The sequence below is a fragment of the Primulina eburnea genome, chromosome 11 (genome assembly GCF_022965805.1).
Source record: "Primulina eburnea isolate SZY01 chromosome 11, ASM2296580v1, whole genome shotgun sequence".
NCBI classification, from domain to species: Eukaryota; Viridiplantae; Streptophyta; class Magnoliopsida; order Lamiales; family Gesneriaceae; genus Primulina; species Primulina eburnea.
In genome coordinates, this window is record NC_133111.1 from 27,624,168 (window position 1) to 27,636,685 (window position 12,518).

At 36.8% G+C, this 12,518-nt stretch overlaps 1 pseudogene; it reads right to left on the minus strand.

Annotated features, from left to right (window-relative positions):
* Positions 1–625: 625 nt before the first annotated feature.
* On the minus strand, positions 626–2,827 carry LOC140805028 (transcription factor DIVARICATA-like; annotated as a pseudogene).
* Positions 2,828–12,518: the final 9,691 nt, after the last annotated feature.

The following is a 12,518-nucleotide window of genomic DNA, read 5'->3' on the forward strand; positions in this document are numbered from 1 at the left end:
ATATATAAAAAAAATATCACATCAGCAATATTTTGCCCATCTATAGGATGGTTTTAAAGAAGATATATGCATCTTTTTTTAGTGGATTTTACAATCAGAATAGACAAATTTGATATGATCCACCATATATAGGAAATGACATAATTGATCTATGCATTAATGCAATAAATTTAAAACAATTGGTGGAAAGTGGAACAATTAAAAACAAAAAAAAAATAGATGATGGACGTGATCGAGTTGTGGGGCTGGTGGAAAAAATATATTATAATATTAATTATGGTGCTTTATGAAGGTATTTTCATACTTCCTCTATAATTAATCAATTTCATATATATATATATATATATATATATATATATATATATATATATATATATATATATATATATTTGTGTTATATATAAATAATAATTGATATATTTTTACCTTAAATTTCATAAGATGGTAAAGATTATGTAGTGTAATTGAAATCTTCCATTTTGATATAGAAGAGAGATTTCAAGTAAATTTTTTATATTTTCCAATTGATTTTTTCCTTCATTGTTTTTACTATAACTAGATTCTTCCCAATTTCTAACGACAAAATAATAAAATATCTGAAAATTTTGCATACATATATAATATCGATTATGCAAATAAGCATAAATATACATATATACATGCATATATTGTCTTATCATACAACATTATACATATATGACCATAATGTTTCAATCGACGGACAATATTTCAACATTGTAGCAACAAAATATGACCAACAACATTGACAATAGTACAATACAACGATAATGAGAAGCTATGTAAGTGGATAAGCAACGAATGAATCGCAGAGAGTCGAGTTCAAAACCATTAGAGCTCCATCATCGAGTATCGAGTGGTTTTGTATGGATTTAAACCCGTAAGCTTTCGCGATTTTGTAGCTCTCGGATGAATTGTTGGAGAGATCGAACATCTTCATGTCATGAATGCTCGGCCTTCTCTTGTCCTTCCCTCTCGAAACCTGTCTCAGATAGTATTTCTGGGCATGGCTAGCTACCTGAGTCGGTGTCTTCGAAATCACGAAGTTTCGCGATATGCTCCTCCAGTCGCCTTTTCCATGCTTTTCAAGTACCTATGAGAAATCGTCTGCAATTTCATCCATGGATCGCCAGAGTAAATAGTCCAAACCATATGAAAAATATCGCTAATTGAAATGTGTCGATTTTTCTCCTTTTGCAATAATTTGGAGCATTAGCATAAAGGGCAAACATGTCTTTCCAAAATCTCTAAGCTATGCCTGATATTCGTCATTTTGGCACCACATCTTCCTCAATGTAAAATCCAACGAGACATGAACCATGATTGATTTAAAAACTCCAAAAAACATCAAATCTAAAATATTATTTCATTTTTAAAAGTTAAGTTTTATTTCTAATTTTTTCAATATATATATATATATATATATATATATATATATATATATATTAAGTTTTATTTCTAATTTTTTAAATATATATATATATATATATATATAACTTAATATTAACTCCATTTAACAAATTAATTCTCATTAATTAACTTATCCAAGCTATTTAATTACTCCAATTCAAGAATACTAGGTTTACTACCATCCCATCAAAATCTTGTTTCTAATAAGCATCAAAAGCAAGAACAGACCACGGAGCCAAGAGTTTCGAGCAAGAGAGGAAGACACTACTTAGAACTTGAAAAAATATTCGATGACAATCGAAATCATGTTTTCGATCCGTTAGTTTAATGTTAACATATGAGTTTATTAGAAGATTTAAAACCATTTCTTTCTTGTTTTGCATCACGACCGAATCTAAAACTATAAAAATTACAAAAATTTAGGGTACTCCAAGCACAACCTTAAAGAAATTAGGGAGATGAAATCATAATTTCATATTGATTTCGTCTCCCTAATATAACACAAATATATACAATTATATGACCTTAAAAGAGCTTAATCAAGAAGTAATTTAAAAATTGATCTATCCATGCAATAATTAATCAAATTATGAATTGTAATCAAAACGATATCCAACTGACTTTCATATAAAGGATTTTCATAAAAATTCAATTTTTATTATATATTCTTGAAATACCGATAGGAATTTATAAATTATATGTATGTATATATGCATGACCTGTGCTCATCCTCAGTCCAAGGCACCCCTTTCCTCCTCTCTTGAACAGTACTAGTCCTCCCCCTCTTCCTACACATGACAAGATCAAACCCTCTTCCATCTTCCAGCTCCAAAGTAAACGAAGAAGACAGGTATCCCGGGATCGGAACCAAGCCGGCCTCGATATTGCTGACGTCTTCGACCAACTCCCTGTAATGATTCATCACATCGCACACGGATTTCCCCGGGATCATGGACGCCACCTTAAACCATCGGTGCGGTGTTTTCTTCTCGTCGTACATGGCGAGGGCACGCTCGAATAGCTTGTTCTCTTCTTTGGTCCATGGTGTGCTCTTTCCTTGGGGGATTAGCCAGCTCGAATCGTTCGGCGTGTACGGAGTTGGACGAAATATTGTTTCCATGCCTTCATCAAAACCAACCTAGTACCTTGATCATATGCTGTAACAAAGTGATGGTGAAAATATAATAGCTATTTTTGCAGAGAGAAAAAAAACAGATGGGATTCTTGTAGTGAATATATATATATATATATATATATATATATATATATATATATATATAGTGGCATGGACAGAAGAATCTTGAAAAGCTTTATATAAATCATATATAAACTCAAGAATCTAAGCCAAGCCCGGTTCAGAGTTGTTCATACAGATCGGTGTGAAAAATAATGTTTGTAATCCAATAAAAACCGTTGGGCATGGAGCAATTTCATTTTGAGCTATACATTAATATCGAAATTTATTTTGGTTTTTTAAATAGATAACACCAATAAAAACACAATCCACCCATTCCACGGTTACCTCGAATGCGTTCTAGTTCATGCGGCATACTTGAGCTTCTTCTCCATGGGCTTACAACGTGTATATAATATGTGGCTTGCTTCGGTAAATTAGGCTATATTTTGATTGACCAGAGAGTTATGAATTTACGACAGGGAGACAATAGTGTAGCCGAATTTGTGAGGAAATTTGAGAGGGAGTGTCACTTCGTGCCCCTAATTGCGAACGATGCAAGGGAAAAGATGAAGCACTTCCTTGATGGATTACGGCCGATCTTGCGTCGTTATGTTAGAGTTGCTGGTCCTACTACCTATGTTGTTGTGGTATCAAGAGCCTTGGCGGCTGAACATGACCAAAAAGATATCGAGACTGACATGCAATGAAAGAGGCCCTATCAGGCGCCCCAGCAGCATCATTCACAGCAGCAGCAGTTAGGAGTCCTTTCCAAGGTTAGCAAGGAAAGAAGCCGTTCCAAGGACCGCCGAAAGGCAAAGGTCCTATCCAGCAACAGAAGGCTCCTCAAAAGACTGGTGAGTACCTACTGTGCCCGAAATGCAACCGTTATCATATGGGGCAGTGTTTATGGGGCTCAGGAAAATGCTTAAAGTGTTGGGCAAGTGATCACATGCTGAAGGACTGCCCGCAGTGGAGGCAGCCAGCTCAAGGGAGAGTGTTCGCCATGCATGCCGATGAGGTGAACCCATACATGACCCTACTGACTGGTAACCTATTTAATTCAGGACAATATTTATTTTTTGTCATGCATGCTTCGAATTTTTCTTGAGAATATTAGTATGTTGTCTTTGTATTTTGGAGACTTTGGATAGAAATTTCCAATTATGCATGAGGCTAAGATTAGTATTTTGGAGTACAAGTTTATGTGTTGTGCTAACGTCCTTCAGAAATATCTTTAAAAAGAGAGTAGCCACGAAAGCCTTGTTAGATTCCAGGGCCACTCACTCTTTTATCTCAGAGACGTTTGCTATTATTTGGATGTCAAGTCCATTGGACTCGACGTGAACTACTCCGTCAAATTCCCATCAGGGGAGGAGTTATCAGCTACTAGCTTGGTCAAAGATATTGATCTTGAACTACATGACCCCTTGGTTTACGCCGATCTGATGGTGTAGCCAATGCCATAGTTTGATGTTATCTTGGGAATGGACTGGCTGATGGAGGACAGAGTTCTAATTGAGTTTCAGAAAAGATCGGTGTTGGTAAGACCGTTGGGCATGGAGCAATTTCATTTTGAGCTAGACAAGTGGAGAAGTTTCCTCACATGATCTCTTACATGCAAGCCCGAAAACTTATACATAAGGGGTGTCAGACATTCTTGGCCAGTATTATTGCAACACCTGACCACCCATTCCATCGATATCTGATGTACCAGTTGTCAGAGATTTTCCTGACGTTTTCCCAGACGACGTTATAGGCCTTCCACCTGAGAGAGAAGTGGAGTTCGCCATTGACCTTTTGCCAGGCAGTGTGCCAATCTCTAAGGCACTGTACTATTTTGCTCCAGCAAATATGTTAGAGCTCAAGCAGCAAATTCAGGAGATCCTAGAGAAATAATTCATCCGCCCTAGTTTCTCACCATGGGGCGAACCAATACTCTTCGTAAAGAAGAAAGATGGAAGCATGAGGTTGTGTATCGATTAACGAGAATTGAACAAGGTAACGATCAAGAACAAATACCCATTACCAAGGATCGAGGACTTATTCGATCAGTTGCAGGGAGCTATAGTGTTCTCTAAGATAGATCTACGTTCTAGGTATCATCAACTGATGGTAAAAGATGCAGATGTTCACAAGACATCCTTCAGAACTAGATATGAGCACTACAAATTCTTAGTGATGCCATTTGGACTGACGAATGCTCATGCGATTTTTGTGGACCTAATTAATCGATTATTTCAGCCCTACCTAGATCAGTTCGTCATAGTATTCATTGACGACATTCTTATATACTCGAAGATCTATGAGTTGCAAACTCAGCATTTGAGTACAGTTTTGCAAGTCTTTTAGAGTCACAAATTGTTTTCAAAATTCAATAAGTGTGAATTCTGGTTGGAGAAAGTAGCATTTTTGGGACATATTATATATAGCAGTTTCATTGTGGTTGATCCAGCTAAAGTGGCCATAGTAAGAGAATGGGTTGAGCCGAAGAATGTGTGAGAGATCCGTAGTTTCCTAGGCACGGCAAGATACTAGAGGAAATTTATTCAGGGGTTTTCCTCGATTACAGTGTCACTCACTTCATTGACTAAGAAAAATGCTAAATTTGTATGGAGTAACGAGTGTCAGAAGAGCTTCGATACTTTGAAGCAAGCTCTTATCACTGCGCCAGTTTTAGACATGCCATCAGAGCAAGGTAATTTTGTGTTATACACCGACGCTTCTAAGCTCGGTTTAGGCGCAGTATTGATGCATCATGGTCGGGTTATAGCTTATGCCTCCGACATTTGAAAGTGCATGAGAAGAACTACCCGACTCAGGATCTCGAGTTAGCTGCAGTTGTCTTTGCGTTGAAGATATGGAGACATTTTTTGTATGACAAGAAATGCCAGATATTCACTGATAAAAAGAGTCTCAAGTACTTCTTCACGCAGAAAGAACTGAACATGAGACAAAGACGGTGGTTAGAGTTAGTAAAAGACGACTATTGTGAAATTAGCTACCACCCAGAGAAAGCTAATGTTTTGGCAGATTCTTTGAGCAGGAAGCTAGTAGTCGTAGCGCAGCTGTCAGCGGAGAGATCTCTTCAGTCAGAGATTCAGAGGTTTGACCTAGAAGTTTATTCTATGGGCAGAGCTTCCAAGTTGTCTAATCTGACAATACTATCTTTTTTGCTAGATCGAATCCGTAGAGGTTAGCCTCCAGATGAAAAGTTGCAAAAATGGAGACTGAAGGATGAAGTCAAGGGCAGTGTATTCTACGCAGTGTCCGATGGTATTGTGAGGTACAGAGGAAGGATGTGGGTAGCTAGTGTTGATTCGATCAGAGAAGATATTTTGATAGAGACACATACATCTCCATATTCCATCCATCAAAGGGGTACTAAGATGTACAAGGACCTACAGATGTTGTATTGGTAGCCAAGGATGAAGCGAGATATTCAACGCTTTGTATCTGAATGCCTCACTTGTCAGCAAGTGAAAGCAGAGCACCGGAGGCCAGCATGGATGCTTAAGCTGCTCCCTATTCCCGAGTGTAAATGGGAGAATATCACCATGGATTTTGTTGTTGGATTGCCGGGGTCAGTTAGGGGATCTAATGCTATTTGATTTATAGTTGATCGACTTACTAAATCGGCACATTTCTTACCGGTGAAGACGAAGTTCTCCATGACTCAGTATGGAGAGCTCTATATTCGGGAGATAGTCAATTTGCACAGGATCCCAGTTTCTATTGTGTCTGAAAGAGACCCAATGTAGAACCCGTAAATTAGACTACATATAAGCCATGCATAATTCTAGTGTTAAATATGATTTTATTGCATGAGAATTTAAATTCTTTTTCTTTAAAGTTAATTATTTTACACAATAGTTTAATTGTTACCTTTTCAGATAATTAAGTGAGGTCGGACTAGAGTTGAAGTTTTGAGATAAAATTTAATATTAAGGAAACATTCCCAGAATTTATTTTAGCTAACTAATAAGTTAATTTAAGTTAAAAGAATGATTAAAGAATTATTTAAGTAACTTGAGGTAAGTAGAAAATAAGTTCATTTAGGTTCCATAATTAATGTGTTAATTCACTAAATTATTTAATGGGTAGATAAGACTCTAAAGATTTAAAATACACTAACTAAGCAATATTTCTGTAACATCCCAGATTCGATTACTGTCCTCACTGTATCGAGACGGATCTTTCCAGCGTGCTTATGTCCTCACTCACACGCACCCTGGAAAACTTCCCGGGAGGTCACCCATCCCAAAATTGCCCCAAGTCAAGCACGCTTAACTTTGGAGTTCTTACGTGATGAGCTACCGAAAAGAAGATGCACCTTCGTGATATGAGTAGTACCAATCAAATCTTTTAAGCCCCCTTCAACTGTACAGTCCGTTACATTGAACTGTCTCGGAATCCCTCTCATTCCCGTGTGGGTCAGTTCATTCATGTTCCCTCCACCTAGAAGCCTGCCAGGAGCCGCTCATTGTCCGTGCAACTGATGGCACCGGCGAGCAACCTCCGCCCTATTCGGGCTCGGGCCTCACAATTTCCCCTCCACTTATTAGCCTAATTTCGGCCACCTCATAGGTGATATAACATTTCTTTGGCAACTCACCACCTTTGACCCTTTCCTTGTTATTTCTTAGTATGATAATCCTTCATTTTTTTAATCACCATTAATTATTAATCAATCAATATCTTAGCCTTGTTTAAATAGGAGGAATCGGTCATGACCTCCATAATCCCTCCAAAAATCTTTTTGACATCAAACCAAGTCCTCATCTAACAATTCAAAGAGAGCAAGACTTGGTCATGCCATTTAAATCCCTTTTATATTTCAACTCTCCTTCATTCTGCTAACCATTTCCCCCTCTCCCTTGCACCGAAAATGTGAGAGCATTTTCAGAGAAAAATCGTGAGAAAGCCATAGAAAAACAAGAGAGAAATCGAGGGAAAACAAGAAAAAGAAGAGCACTCCGTCTCCTCCGCGCACCGTCTTCGTTTCGTTGGTTTTTCTTTCAAAACGAAACCAAGGCATGTATATGTTTTTATTTGCTCTTCAATGAATCCATATTAGTACTTTAAAACAACATACTCATGATTTTATTTAGAAAAAACCGAAATTTCATCATGCAAGATTCGAAAACATTGTGCAGAATTATTTCGGATCCCTTTTGTGCTTCACGTTTTCTGTTGTTTGTGATGGTTTAGGTGTTGGCTCATGCCCAGGCTTGCCAGGCTGCATCTAGGATGGATATAGGGTGTGTTAAGAAGGGATTTTACCATTTCTTAAAGTCTCTTTTTGTGACGAACCGTACTTTTTACTACTTAAAATTTGCGGAAAATTAAAAATTTTCTTAAACATAAAATAACGTTCAATATGGTCGTCACTACATCATCCATTCACAATAAAAATCTTGTTAAAAGAAAGGTTTTCTCAAAACATTTCGCATCCAACATAAAATCAGAGTATTTTAAATTTGCATAAAACGTTAAAATAACGTGGGCAGTCCTCGGGTCTAGCCTCCCGCTCAGTCCAAGCCTGCCCTTGGTCGCCACCTCCAGTCTCCTCATCAACATACTTGCCTGCATCGATCAAGTCTAGTGAGTCTAAAGACTCAACACGTATAAACTGGGATAACGAGTACTACGTAATAAAATCACATGCAACTTTAAAATAGGACATACATAACTTGAAACTTGAACTTGCATAATAAACTTGAACATACGTACGTACATCACTAGACGTGCCATCAACATAAACTTTTCATAAACATACTGCATACTTGAACATACATAACTTCATCATTTTGCGTAGAGGATGTTTCAAAGCAAGTGACCCATACATAATAAACGCCTGATCAGACAAACCACAGTAATGGGCTGACAGAGACGTATCCACTGCCACATACATGAGATCCCCGTTCATAATTTAACGGGCTGGTTGGTCCCCGTTCATAATTTAATGCTTTCCAACCACGATCTAACCCGTTCATAATTTAACGGGGTGGAGAGGTCCTCGGCCACGTTCACCGACTTCCAAACCCAATCATAATTTGGTCACAAGACATTTAGCATACCTCAAAAACTTAAAATATTTTCTTGCACGTCATACATACTTACTTGGCGTTGAGGGATTCATTGGACTTCGATCGGGGCCGTCGCTGCTGTACATACTAGCTTGAATTTGCATACTTAACTTGCATAACTTAGACGTAGAAATCATACTTACTCTCGAGTTCAATCATTACTTAGGACATTCTATAATTTCCCATGACATGACCTTGATAACCCTTGCACTAAACCAGGACATCAATCTTAAAAGCAACAATATTATTTTTCCCGAAAACAAGAGTACATGGACCCCGACCCCGGGCCCGTGTACAGGTCCGTCTACCTACTGCAAAGGAAATGCCCAGAAGAAAGAGGGGCACGGACCCCGTGTCGGGATCCGGAGACAGGTCCGTGTCTGTGCGGTGAAAGGTGTCTCGAAGAAAAGGGAAGGCACGGACCCCGTGCCTGCATCCATGTGAGGGTCCGTGTCCGTGCGCAAATTTGACACCGCGAAGAAAACAAAGGCACGGACCCCGTGTCAAGGTCCGTGTAGACCTCCGTGTACATACGCGACTTAGAAGCTCACGAAAAGTCTTAACCTGTTGTGCTTAACTCCCTCAACTCGGTGTACAACCCAATAATCAACATCACGAGCTCATCTTAGGCTACTAAATCAATGACTCGAGCCTATACAACTATCCCAAAACAACCATACATCACAATCATCTCAACAAAACCCGTGAACAAGACTTTTTGACACAAAACGGTTTTATACGACATTCAATCTCCCAAGCACCTAACGACAAGAAACGATGCTTCAATAAACATCCCAACATCATAATAATATACCTATACGCAGCAACGATCACCCGTCGATCCCCAACGAAGCCTGCAACAATTAAACTTGAAGAACACATCAATATCATAACTTTTCTGAAAACGCAGTTTGAGCAGTCCCACCAAAAACGCCATAACTCACTCAATCTTCATCCAAAGATCTCGAATTTTATATCAAATCGAAGGCATCGAAAAGTTCTACAATTTCCTAGTTGAAAGTTTTCTCAAAATCCCGACGAAAAAATCGCAGTATTTAAAAAGACAGTAAAAACGTGATTTTAGATTTAAAATTAATACAAAACTGATCCGAATCGTTTTTTGCTCAAACGACGAACGTCATACATATATTTTTACACATAAAAATAACAAAACACATAATATGACAAGATCGATGCAGAAATAACAGAATATACGTGCCTTTTGATATTTAAAAATACCGTAACGACGACACCGAAGCGGAGATGGAGCGAGGCTTGATCCGGGACGAACGTGGCACCGTTTTCTTTGAATAAAATGCAACAAAACCTTGCTGGAATTTAGAGGGAGGGCGGCTGCTCTATGAAGGAAGAATCCTAGTTTTCTTTTAAAAAAATGAAGTGAAGAGAGAAATAGAATTGTGTGTGTGTATGCTTGTACGTGTGTGTGAGTGTGTGTTAAAATGGGTGTGTGCGTGAGTTAGGAAATAGATTAGGGGAATGATTTGCTAATTAGTAATTAACAATGCTAATCAAGGTGCTAATTAAAATAAATTAAAAATACTAATTAAAGGGTAACCCACACTAACTCAATCAAACTCCACAATTAAAATAGTTACACACCAATTTTAAAAGTTTCAAACTCTTAAATCACTCAATACATAAATAAGGTTTTAAAATACGAAAAATCTATAATTTATTTAAAATGCCCCATCCTAAATCTTAAAATAAAATACCACATTCTAAATTTTCAAAATCGTCACCGGTCTTTTCCTCGATCCCGCCTCGAATAATCGCCTGAAACATGAAAATCGAAAAACATTTTAACGTGCATCACATAAAAATCGATAATTGAAACCAATGTATTTAAATAAATCATGCATGGCTAAAGCTGAATTTAACTTAAATGAATGCTTTAAAAATTAAATAAATGCATGAATTAAAATCAGTTAATAAAATACATAAGGAATTTAATAACTTGCACGCACGTGGTTCATGTGGATCCCATATTTTTGGGACGTCACAATCTATCCCCCTTAATTTGAATTTCGTCCCCGAAATTCGTTTATCCTCGATAATCCAAAAGTTAGATTCTTAATTCTAGCATCCCAATGATCCACGCTACCGCTGCGCTACTCTGAATAAAATTAAATCTTATGTTGTCCTTACGTCTCTTCAATCCTAATTAAATTGACTTCCAAAAACCTCGTTTGCGAATCACAACTTAAAACGACTTATAATAACTTAGTTTACTTTACTACGACCTCGAATTCTGACTTTTCTCGTCGTTACCAATATTGGAAATGGAGGTTCAAACTTATCGTATCTTACCTTCTTTATACTATACCTGTAATTTCAACGACCTATTACATTAGCATTTATGCAGTTCAACTTAAGAACTCTTAGCATCAAAGGTTACTGATCAACTTCTATCCTCGGCGATACACTTAAAAGTTAAATCTTATCTCAACTCCATAGTAATATCAGCCCAATATCCTTGAATTGAATCGTTATCTTACGACACCAACCTTACGTAATTTAGTTATTTACAAGTACATCCCAATTACAAAATTGCTGCAAGTCTTATATTTGAGTAGTGTTAATCCATAAAAACCCAAGATATCCAATACCAATCTTCTACCTGTTATATAAAATCTTTCTAACCTCAATTACATGTTTAAACTATTTTCTTCCCAATTACAATATAGTTGAGGCCTATGACATTGAACTTTTCTCATTGAAACAAACGTCGCATTCTTAAGTATCCTCAATGCTTAATTAATTCTAGCGCATAAAACTTAATAAGTTATCCCATAGTAACTTTAGACCAACTCTAATAAATCAAATTCACTTATAAACCATGGCGTTCTAGAATCCCCATGTCAAGATTTTAGATTTCTTACTCGATAAAAAAAAAAAACTTGATATTCGTCCATTGATAATCCATGTTGAACGCAACTAATCCCCTTTTGTTTTTATTTCTCCCAAAACCTCCGTATGAACACCCATATCCGTACATTTGCAATTCAAACTTACGCAACCCAAATAGTTTTGGATAACATAATTCCAAATACACACGTTTACTTATTCCCAAGTTGCTTAATGGATTACAAAATTTCCTCAAGACAAGGCGTCGACCTCAATCCTTACATGAATCTATCGAGTAACCTAACCGTCAATCATCGTCAACTTTCTAGAAAAATCAAATTCCAATAAAAGTATAGTCCTAACTGTTAAGATCATAACTAAAACTTATGACACCTCAAACTTCAGTTCCCAACAATCTGTTATCTCAATGTCTACTCTTATAACTTAACTAACTGCTCAACTTTACCTTAAATCATCATCACATTAAATTCTTAATTTGCCAAAACGTTATTTCACAAATGCTTAAATTTTCAAGTCCGAGATTGATTCATCCAACAATGTCCTTGATTACTATTCCTTATAACATTATAACCCATATATATATAAAGGTTCTAAATATCCTTCTAGCCTAAATAACCGAAAATTCATATCATTTAAAACATTCAATTCTCACTTAACGCTAAACTAATTGCCCCAATCTCTTAAAAATTGCTAAATAAATTCCTAATTTCCTGGATAATTACTCAACCTTGTCCATAATTTTGAAAATCATACAATTACCCATAAGTCCTTGGCGTTCCTAATTCCATCTTATAGATTTTACGTAACATAAAGTTCAATAATTTTAAGCTTGTTAAACCCAAAGTCAATTTCATAACCTCGAAAAGCTACTGATCTTACTCAAGTGTTCCTCAAAAGTTCGAACTTAATCCTCAAAAATTTCGAAATTTGTAATTTGGTCC